The sequence below is a fragment of the Python bivittatus genome, unplaced genomic scaffold (genome assembly GCF_059951505.1).
Source record: "Python bivittatus isolate LINGU-HERP-01145 unplaced genomic scaffold, Pbiv_v1 ctg000790_np1212, whole genome shotgun sequence".
Lineage (NCBI taxonomy): Eukaryota > Metazoa > Chordata > Lepidosauria > Squamata > Pythonidae > Python > Python bivittatus.
Genome location: NW_028277110.1, coordinates 4,298,490 through 4,309,788, shown reverse-complemented (window position 1 = coordinate 4,309,788; position 11,299 = coordinate 4,298,490). Strand labels below are relative to the sequence as shown.

Below are 11,299 nucleotides of genomic sequence, written 5' to 3'. Positions count from 1 at the left end.
TTGAAACAGCCTGGTGCTGTGTTTACAGCCAGTGTTTGGGAACTGGGTTTTGCTCATCTTCATTCTTCTCTCCTTCCTGCAAGATGTGGAGACAATGAAGACCATTTCAGCCCACTGCATTGCCAGCAGACCTTCTACTGTTTCCTGTGGCCTCCAGAGCTTCCTTTTGCTATCACCTTGGACTTCCCTCTTAACTCCTGCCCAAGGGAACTGCATATTAGCCTCACCAAGTTAGTTCCAGGGAGTACACGTTAAGCAGCATGACCCTGATGAGTCCCTCTCTGTTGGACAGATCAATCCTTTTGAATATGAAGGATATTTAACTCCTTTGGGCTGGTAGAGTCTTCAGGAAGAGGAGAAACAGGTTGAAATGAAGTTGAAATGCGATAGAAAAGTCATTCAGTAGAATAGGGGTCATATGGATGCATCTCACGGAAAAGCTTATGTTTCTCTTTATAAATGATGCTTCTTGTTACAACAGGTGTGTGTAAGAAACTTTTTATATTCTGGGAGAATAGATACACACACAGAGAGAGACACTTGCTACACTAGTGAAAAGCAACAGGGAAAATAATACCAATTATGAAATAATATTGAGCAGACAGTGGGCATTTGGAGCTGAAATTTAATGCTTGCAATTTTAGATGGATATTGGCAGGTGTAAGATAAATATCTCCATCACTTTTCAGAGGTTTACTTTATGTAGGATCACACTTTGTACTGAATCATAATGTGATTCGTTTATTATTGGTTTAGGATGATGTGTGAACCCACCCATTATGGCCTAGAGTTATACATCAGCCAGACAGCCAGATGATTATAGTTTGTCAAACCATGGTTTAAAAATCCTGGCATAGCATCATGTGTGAATGAAGCCTAAGACTAGATCATGGAGGTGCAACCTGACACCCTAAGGTATTGGCAGACCTCCCCCCCGCCACACCTGCAACTCTCAGTTATGGTGCCGGACTCTCTCCAAAAGTTGCCGTGAAATTATACATTCCCATGTTGAGCTCCAGTGTGGGATAATGATTGGGGACTGGGGAGGACTGGGGAGACCATCTTAACCAGCCAGTAGGCTCATATACTTACCAGGCAGAATACAACTGGAAATATTGATTGAATTCAGAAAACCAATGCAGTTCATTTTACAACTTGAATTGATTCAGAAAATTGATCCAACCCCACTTTTTGATTCTCAAAACAATTCAGAAGAAGCATTTGTCTGCATGCACAGAAATATCTGAATTGTCTAAGTGTATTCAGAAGCATTCAGTAATCAGAAAGTTAATTCAGTTCAGTGATTTGACTGAATTGTCTTTAAATCAAGTCACCAAGTTTAATATTCGTACAATCTTACTAGAGGCCTACCTCAACCCAACCTACCTCACAGGTAGTTGTTATGGGGAAACTTAAAGGAGGGATATGTTATGAGTTCCTGGAAGAAAGATGGAATATACATCTAAACAAAGAATAAGAACATTATGACATACTTGGAGAGCGATCCTATTGACCATACTGAATTAATTTATTTTTAATTGAAATCAAGTTAGTTTTTGGCCTGGCCTTGTCCCTGCCTACTCCTGGAACTCTGGTGTCCTCCATAAACCAACTTTATCTCTTGCCTTGAACAAAGATTGTGCACTTCTGCTCTAGATCCCATCTAATAAAGAGATCATCCTAAAATGCTCTTCGAAAAGAAGAATGCACATTGAGGTAGAGTAAAGCTTAATTCAGTACTTCATCACACAGGGAACAGAGAGTAATGAAGCAAATTGATTGATCGGCAAATTATATTGCCAATTAAAGGAACATTCCCAGTACACAATTTCCATTTAGGAAAGGTATCCGAAATCTGGGAAGAAATTCAACCAAAGAGAACTTCATTGCTGTTGTTTTCCTCAGCTGTCTTCCATAATTTCCATGGAAACTTCCTTTTCTCAATTGCTGGGGTTAGCAGTTCCAATGATCTGACTGCTAAATCCATTGAGATTTTCTTGATTTATTGATAGGAACAGGGTGCGGCCTATAAAACAATGCACCATTATATTCTTCCCATGCAGACAGATGAATCAAGTTTCCAGGTTTCAAGAAAAACTCAAGTCTGGTTTCACAAGCGAGTCAGTCATCTAGTAAGGGAGACCAACAGTATATCCGGGAAAACAGAGTATCCTGTTGGGGAGCTAAATAAATAAAAAGATGTCCTGGAAATTTAATCTAAGCCAGAAATGCTGTGTTTTTCCATTGCTTTTTTTTTTTTTTTTTTTTAAAGGAGGCATTTAATTTTACTTTGGTGCTATAAACACGCAACCCTACAAATGATCCCATTTGGGTGAGATGAATGGGAGCTTTTGGTTTAAAGTCCACAACCATCTCTACTCCTGCATTTCCAATTTCAGAGATGCTTCCAAATCTCCTTAGCAAGCCCATAGATCAGGAACTGGAAATTCATAGCCCATGAACCACAGTTAGGTCCGATCCCTTGTCTGAGGCTTCAGAGGCACAAGACTGCACTGTTGAAATACAATAAGGGTTCAGTTGGGTGGAACGTGATTTTAAAAACAAAAACCAAAGACTTAAAAGAAGACTTGTCTATTTTAGTGCACCACCCCCTGAAGCCTGAAGCCCAAAAGTTATGGGCCCAGCATTTCTGGTGGTGATAATAATTTATTACTGCTACTGAAATGGACGGAAGGAACAACCTTGAGGAACAGGAGGAAGAGCTGCTACCAAGACAACAGTCAGATAACAGAGAACAGAGTCCAGGGCAGAAATATAATTTGAGAAGGTGTCTCAGGCACTTGACCTTCCCTAGTTCTCACAAAGATAAAGGGGAGGGAGGGGGTAGCACATTCAGACTTGCAAGATTCTGTCACTACAACCTTATCACTAGCTTTGGTATCCTAGTCTGGCCTACACTCTGGGCTGACAGCTACACTCTCTTAATCCTATTTGGTTTCTTCTTTTCAAGGTGGTCCCATGCTCTGTAAAGGTTGTCCAGCTGTACTACAGATAAAGAAGAACCTTAGCCTATCACAGCCTTCCCCAATCTCCAGCCTTCAGATAGTCTGGAGATTTCCATCTGATTGGGAAAGGCTGCCCTACTTTTTGCAGGCTGCGAAATCCAACATGTCCATAAAAAACAATTAGTAGTCCAAGACCACCAGATTCTCAACCTTTGAAGAAAGATGTCAATATGTCTCTCCTTGACAAGAGTTCTTGAAGCAGTTTGCAATTGAAAGTCACAATTTAAAAAGCAATGGGTTAAAAGAAACAAACTCCTACATTAAAATGTTTTATAAAATGCTAAATAACACCAACAAGATAAGCATTAGCATATTATTAAAAGCCCTGGAAATATTTAAAAAAGCAAGTCTTTGCCTGGCACCAAAAAGAAAATAAGGTCCATAAAACAAATAACTTCTACAAGGAAGATTCATCAGATCAAAGCCAATTTACTCTCATGTTGAAAATATGAACAATAATGTAATAGTCTCTCAGAAGGAAGTTCTGATCTATTTATATCAGGCACAAGTTGTTTAAGTTTGCATCTGAGCTAAACTGAACATTTTACACATGCAACATCCATTCACAGCAGTATGGAAGAGACTGGTTTTGATGTGAAAATAGCTGTTTTGGGAGAAATCCCAAATAACATGTTGATATGAATATTCATCTTCCCTCCAGGTTCAGCACCATGTTTTGACCTGGAGGGCTTATTGGCCACCATTCCTCTTGGATGGCTGCTGCTGTTTCGGACTTTCTGGATCACTTCCCAGGAAGAGGATACTATTGGTGTCTATTCAGTCAGGATGATAGATCATGATGACATTTCTGAGGAAAATGAAAGCAAGCAAGAGCAAATTTATGCCTAAATTCAGAATGCTCCTTGGTTTTTTTTTCCCCCCTGAGATCACATTACTGAGAAGCTGAGTTGTAATATCAGTGAATGCATTGTAGGGCCGTACTCGTATGGTATTAATGATTTTCTTTTGTATTTCAGCCATATAAGTTCCAGTGAACAGCCCTTGGAAAAATTTAGGTCATGTCAAAATTGATTTGTGGATTAGCAAGAAGACATATAGACACGCACATCTGATCTTTTAAAAAACCCTTTCTCTATACATAGAAGAAGGAAGGGATCATTAATATAGGGGTATCTGCATGGTGTAATTAAAATTCACAATGGTGGCCATGATGGTTCAATTAAAGCTCTGCCTGTTTTACATGTGTGTCACATGTGCAACACACACAACATACAGGTGAAGCTTTGGCAGCACCATCATGGCCAGCCTCTGGATGTTTTTCTTTTTTATCATATCCTGCAAGTGCCCCTGCCATAGTATAAATGCTCTGGTAGAAAGGCAACTAAACCTATCTTTTTCCAGCTGGAGATCTGATGTGTTAATTAACAAATTCAACATCATGTTTAACTGAGAGCATGTTACAGCAAGAAGTCTCAGTAGATGGCAGGTCCTTGAAGTCTTGTCTAGGCGGGAAGGCTCAGCAGAGCTGGGGTGGTTCCAAGACTTCTTGGAAGTGCCAAGGTTGTCGACCAAGCTGAGAAGGCAAAAGCAGTTGATCGAAGGAAGCAAGGGCAACCCACTTTTCTCTGGCTTCCAGGAGCAGTACGTGATTGCGTCCATGAAGCCACCAAGAGTTGAGCCTGACCTCACAGCAGCCTTTACTTTTAGCTTTCTTAGCAAGAAACTATTCCAAAGATCTAACACCATATCAGTTGGAATACATCTGGTATTATTGACATGACCACAAATGGCGGAGATCCTGGGGTGAATCAGAGCCAAGTCGTACAGGGCTTTTTATCTAGATCATTGGTCATCCTAATAAAGTAAAATAGCATATAGGGCTTTGTAAGCTAAACCCAGAATTTGGAATGGTATCCTGAAACTACTGGAAACCAGCGCCAGATCGATAGCACCAGTATTGTTCTTCCCTGCTAACAAATGGGCTACTGCATTTTGCACTAGCTGTGAATTTCCAAGTAGTCTTCAAAGGCAGACCTACGCACAACACATGGCAGTAATTTGAGTGAGATGGGCAGTGACTAAATTTGAACTATTCATAAAGATATTAAAAAATCTAGACACGTTAAAGCAGGAGTTATCGCCAGGGTATCCCACTCCAGGTAGGGCAGCTGCTAGGCACTGGCTGAAATTGGGCAAACGTCTCCCTGGCCACAACCTCCAGCTGCCCGTCCAGCAGTAGCTGAAAGTTCAGGAGGATCCCAGACTGAGGACGCGTTTCTTTAAAGGAATGCCATCCCTTCCAGAGTTCACAGACACCCTGGGCAAAGGATTGAAATTGTCCTTCCTCCAGGCATCTCACCTCTCTGCATGCCTAGTATGGCCTCTTTATTCAAAACCCAAGGGTTTTTTTCCATTGCTCATTAAGACCTCAACTCTTTAATGTTCCTTTAACTCTTTAAAGTTTAAAGGAATGTTCCTTTAACTCTTCCCTTCTCTTCTCTTCTCTTCTCTTCTCTTCTCTTCTCTTCTCTTCTCTTCTCTTCTCTTCTCTTCTCTTCTCTTCTCTTCTCTTCTCCTCTCCTCTCCTCTCCTCTCCTCTCCCCTCCCCTCCCCTCCCCTCCCCTCCCCTCCCCTTCCCTTCCCTTCCCTTCCCTTCCCTTCCCTTCCCTTCCCTTCCCTTCCCTTCCCTTCCCTTCCCTTCCCTTCCCTTTTCTTTCCCAGGCTATCTATGTGGGATCACTGCCCAAATATCCTTCAAGCTTCAAGTTTTCCCCTTCCCTAAAGCAATAATTACACAGTAATCTGGGAGTGGTGGCGGGGGGGAGGGGGGGCAGGGAGGACAGTTATTCTAAGCCATTGTTGCTTCTGTACCTAATTCAGCACCGGCAATAGATATTTAGGTAGAATTATGTAAATGATGGTTCCGTAGGGGAAAAAAAGGAAAAGTAAAATTGTGCTGGTTGGTTCCTAGAAAGTGGATGTCAAATAAAGACTTATTTATGAGTCTTAAATATGACATGATAGCATTTTTTCCCTCTGGCCTGTTAATTGTTTCTCCAAAAACTCTGTTTGAAAGGTAGCTGTGTCAACCATACGGAATGACTTCCTGTTTGGAATGGATTTTGAAGGAGGGAACACAGAAATATTCTTAAAGAAGGTGCCTGGGAGAAAATTCATCTCAATGAATCACATATATCTGGGTATGGCTTCCTGGACCTTAAGGAACTGTTAGATGAATTTCTGAAGTAGAAAGGACTGTACCAGTTGAAAGTTCTGGCCCATGCCTTGCTCTATACACCTGAAGGTGAGTGTCAGAAGGTGGGAAAAGGGACAGGAACTTTCTAGATGTATACACACACACTGTTCTTCTCCCTTAGGAGATACACAATTCATGACCCTATGAATTCAGAGATGGAACCCATAATGTTGTTTTGAGTAAGGCTATCATATCAGGGTTTTAAAAATTCAAATTCCAGAGATCCACCAAAAAATCAGCTGTTTGTTGCCATCTGTGGAGGTCTGGATTTTTTGGGGCCACTTGTGGCAATCCCAGTTTTAAGATAAGCCCTTGTCAGTTAGCTATAGGATCTGATCCAAGAACATTATTTGTGACCACCAGCAGTATCAGCAGAGTCACGTTTTCTTTCCAAGAAGCTTCTCTCAAAAGGTACAAAGCAAAGTTCCCCAACTGGGTTGCCCTTGATGGAATTAGCTGGAGTAGCCAGTAGCTAGACTAGGAAATTGAAAGGCATCTTGGAAGATGGGAATTCCTGCAGTGCAACCAAAGAAACAGCCTGGGTATGTTCACTAAGAATGTCATTTGACTCAAGGTGGCCTTTACCTTAACACAGTGTTGTCCAAACTTGGCCACTTTAAGATGAGTGGACTTCAACTCCCAGAATTCCCCAGCCAGCATAGCTGGCTGGGGAATTCTGGGAGTTGAAGTCCACTCATCTTAAAGTGGCCAAGTTTGGACAACACTGCCTTAACACATCTGCAGAGCACCATGTTGGAGAAAGTGATGTAGCTGATGGTGGCATACTAGTGACTTTGAGTTAACATTAAAATGCGAATTAGGTCATATATTTTGATGCCTACCCAGAAACTTGACATTTGGCATATAGGCAGTCAAAATGCTTGGATATTGCCATCAGTCCCAAGCCTTCTGAGGACATCAGTTAGACATCGGTTGGACAGGTTTGATATACAAGTGATTACAATAATTTCTTAGTGGGTGGATGGCATGCACTCGCTAAGGGTCATAAACAATTTTAATGAGGTCTTCCTTGATGACTTTTTACAGAGAATGATACCAGTGATAAATCTGTGGGTCTCTAAGGTGCCACGGTATTCTTACATATTTTTGCTGTAGCGGTGGCACCTTTGAAATTCTCTTATGTTGAATAAGAGTTATGTTCTTGTTTCAAACCCCAAGATTTCCCAGCTCATCCTTTACCTTGAAAGTTTTTGGAAAAAGGGGGTCAGGGGTGTCCACAGGGATCTAAGCACTGCCCCCTTTTTGCAATGCAGGTAAAAAGGGCGAGGCTTTGATCACATGGTTGTGGCTGCCACCTTAACTCCCCCCCCCCGTGGACACCCCTGAAGAGGGTTCTGAAACATAATTGCAACACTGACAAAGACGACAAAGAAAGAAGTATTCAAAAATGCCAACTCACTGTAGCTTTGCATCTTTTTCTGTATTCATAGTCCAATACAGACAGTCCTCTACTTACAAACTTTCAAGTTACAAACTTTCGCCGTTAGAAACAAACCTCCAACAACTCCAACAGTGAAGGTCCCGGAAGGAAGGTCCTGGAAGTTTATGGAGCACATGCGTACGTGGAGTGCCATATGCGTACATCAGATGTTTACGGCGTACATGCATACGTATGTGGCGTACTGTAAATTTTCAGGTGTACGTATATGGTGTGCCATGGTGGGACTTACGAACCAAATGGGCTTATGAACAGCTTCTTGGAACATAACCAGTTCGTAAGTAGAGAACTGTCTGTAAATGCAAGTCAGTGATGCAAAGCTGTAGGTGTTGTAGTTAAGAAGAGTCCCAAAACGTGCAAGGACAAACAGGCTTTGCATTAGTATATTAGCTGCTTTTTATTTTTTCTGAAGAAACTGATACTTAAGGAGTACTTACTCATGTAAACAAGGGTGCTCATTTTCTGTTGTTTTTTCTTCAACATCTCTTATTGTCTGCAATGAAAAGGATGTTTAAGATGTGGAGGATATGGGCAAATCTAAACAGAGTCCAGGGTCTAGTATTCCCTGATTGCATTATTGAGGACTTGAACTTCAGTGTGTCTCTGATGTGGTTTTCTCAACCTTAGCCACTTTAAGATGAGCGGGCAGCAACTCTCAGCTGGCTGGGGAATTCTGGGAGTTGAAGTCTGCTCATCATTAAGTTGCTAAGGTTGAGAAACAGTGCTCTAATGAAACTCAACTTGGTACACTAATCTGTGACTCACAATAGTATCCTGGTAGAATGTAGGTCCTCCCGTGATGCCACTCTTCCCACACTCGGATGGACATCAGATGAGCACCAGTCTTGCTCAACGGAGAAACGAAAAGACTTTCAGATTCCAAATATAAGATTTAACAGGAAGAGCTGCATGTCTTGGGAGAGATTTAGAGACAGGAAATGTTCACTTAAGATGGTCGTCATAATAAAACAACAAAACAGAAGATCTTGGGAGACAGGATTGACCGGAAGACTTGAATTTTATGCTTATTTTCATTTGTGTTTATTTCCGTTAAACAGCTTTGCTGGAAAGTAGCAACATCAAAGGTACAATTGCCTGGCAATCTCTAGGTGGCCTTCAGCCTTGGCAAAAAAACCACACAGCCAATAACAACAACAACAGCACAACAACAATAACAACAAAGAATGGCTGTTTGTTGAATAGGATTTGGGGCTCTGAGATGCCCCAAAAGCTAAAACAGCTCCTTTTATGAGTACGGAGGGTACCACAACATTTAAAGCTTTTAGCTTAGAGAAAAAAAGAATGTCTTGCATGTCATGGAAAATATGGACAGGGAAGGTTTTTTCCCCTTCATCTCTCACCACAGCAGATCTTGGGATCACTGATTAAAATTAAACCCAGAATTAAATTGGGGGAGTTGCCACCATCAGAGTTGATGATAGCCATGTATTTAGAGTTTTCAAAGGCTCCAGTGAAATGCATGGAGGACAAAGCTAGCCATGGCTTCTAGTCCGGATGGTCCTTTGCTACCTTTGGAATCACAAGCACCTGTCCTTAAATACCAGCTGTTGGGAGTAAGCAAGGAGAAAGGCCATCACTCTTTCATAGGACACACTTGAGTTGCAGAATTTGTTGCCATTAGAGATAGGGATGGCCACCAATTTAGATGCCTCAACGCCTGGACTACTTCATGGAGGATTGGGCTTTTCCCAACTGTAGACTTCTCTCTGAATTGTGGGCAGCTTCTTGTACATACCAGGTCCTGAGGGCAACAGTAATTTGCTTCCTCCCCTGTTCAGGAACTTTCAAATGCTTCTGGTAAACCATGGTCCAAGAAGGTTGGACTAGACTCTTGGCACATCTTGCATGTGGCCCAGATGGGCAGGAAGTATAATCAGTCAGGTTTTAATGGCTGTTCGAAACCAACCAATGAAGAACTAGGGGTGCTTGGCATGCCCCCCCCCAGTGTTTATAGATTTGGGGAAGGGGATGAATTAATTATAGGTTTATGCATTTATATTGTAGTTCTCTTTGGCCTAAAGGACATAATAAAGGCTTTGATTTGAACTGGATGGGGAATCACTTGGTCACTACATGAATGCATTTTCTGGGATCAATGTACTGGAAAAATAAACTAACTAAATGATCTAGGTTTATTGCATAACACACACATATATGCCCAAACCATTGTGGGAATGTAGCTGCTAAGTTTGTAATTGACCTGGCTGAACCTGTTGAGTCTTTTCAATAAAAGAGACAGTATACAAGATGGGAGTATCAGTTACAAAAATTCATAGCTCCTTTCTCTGATGAAGGAAATCCATTTCTGCTCACTTCTCCCCAGCCAACCCTATGCCTCCTACAGAAAAAAATGTGCGTGCTGTGGTTTCAGTTCTGGAGCAAAGCTATTGAGTCAGGGGCATCCTTACAGCCAAATGTCCAGATTCTTGCAGTCCAGAAGAAACCCTAAGTTGGTGGTGGGTTGGCAAACAAGAGTGGAGTACAAGTAGGGCAAGCAAGCAGGAGAGATTGTGTGGGCCAAGTAGAAGGTAGCTGCAGTCAGACAAAGAAGGAGACAGAAAATACCTCCCTTACCCATCTTACCACACTGCAGTGCCTCTCCAGAAAAACTCATGGGTCTAGGAGGAGGTCTTATATGCAGAAATAGAAAGTTTGAACTCTTCTTAGCTGTGGAACAGCATGGAGTAGCCTTGAGAAGTTCACAGTCCTTATGTCCTAGTTGATAGGCAACACGTCTCTTTCACTCTTATACGTTGGAGAGTGACAGTTCAGACGTGGGGACTTATTTATTTATTTATTTAATTTGAATGCCGCCCATCTCCCCTAGAGGGATGGTGGACTTACCGGTGGGATTGGGAGACGCTTTGGGCTGGCCGTGGCAGTGGATCAGATGAACATCTGCTCTGATCCAGCATTGCTCTTCTGAAGCTCTTCACAGTTCTTTCTGCCTTGAATCAGTCCTCCCGTGTTGCCTAACATCTGCCGTTTTTTTAACCTGATGTTCAGAGATGAGTTTTCAAACAGAGGGGTGGAGTGAGGGCCTTTCATGACTGAATGCAACTCCGCCCATCAACTCTAGGAAATGTGTTCCTTCCTTATTTTTCTCCCTCAATGACAGTATCCAGCAGACTCTATTCTTCCTCTCCACTACTTCTTTTGTACTGTGGAATGCGAGTTGAGCAATCCAGCTACTGGGCCAGTCAAGAACATTTATTTTCAGTTCCCGCCTACGGGGGTAGGGTTGTGTATGCGTGTGTGGTTTTCTCTCTCTCTCCCTCTTGAACTCGCTGCCAACTTCCTTGTAAAATGTTGATGTGTATCAGGAGTCGGGCGAGGTTTCCGTACGTGATTGTAATCCCATCGAAGGCAAGAGAGGAAGATGGAGCAAAAGGAAAATTAAAAAAAAATTAAATTAAAGCCTCTAGACACACAAGCAGGAAAATTAGATTACACGGCCACTGTTGTGGTTTGGTTGCTTGTGTGCGCTCTGCTTTGAAGATGGTCTTTTCAGGATCCTCTTTCCTGCCAAAGTCCAAACAAGTTATTTAAGAATTGATTAATTGCAATAGAAAATAG

The 11,299-nt window shown here is 42.0% G+C and overlaps 1 long non-coding RNA gene across 1 annotated transcript; it reads right to left on the bottom strand.

The window, feature by feature from the left end:
• Window positions 1–3,361: 3,361 nt before the first annotated feature.
• LOC112542374 (uncharacterized) lies at window positions 3,362–11,065 on the bottom strand. The gene is made up of 4 exons (XR_003086150.2): window positions 10,568–11,065; window positions 8,468–8,615; window positions 8,140–8,195; window positions 3,362–3,834 (listed from the first exon to the last, which is right to left on the bottom strand). It is a non-coding gene; the product is annotated as an uncharacterized LOC112542374 (long non-coding RNA).
• Window positions 11,066–11,299: the final 234 nt, after the last annotated feature.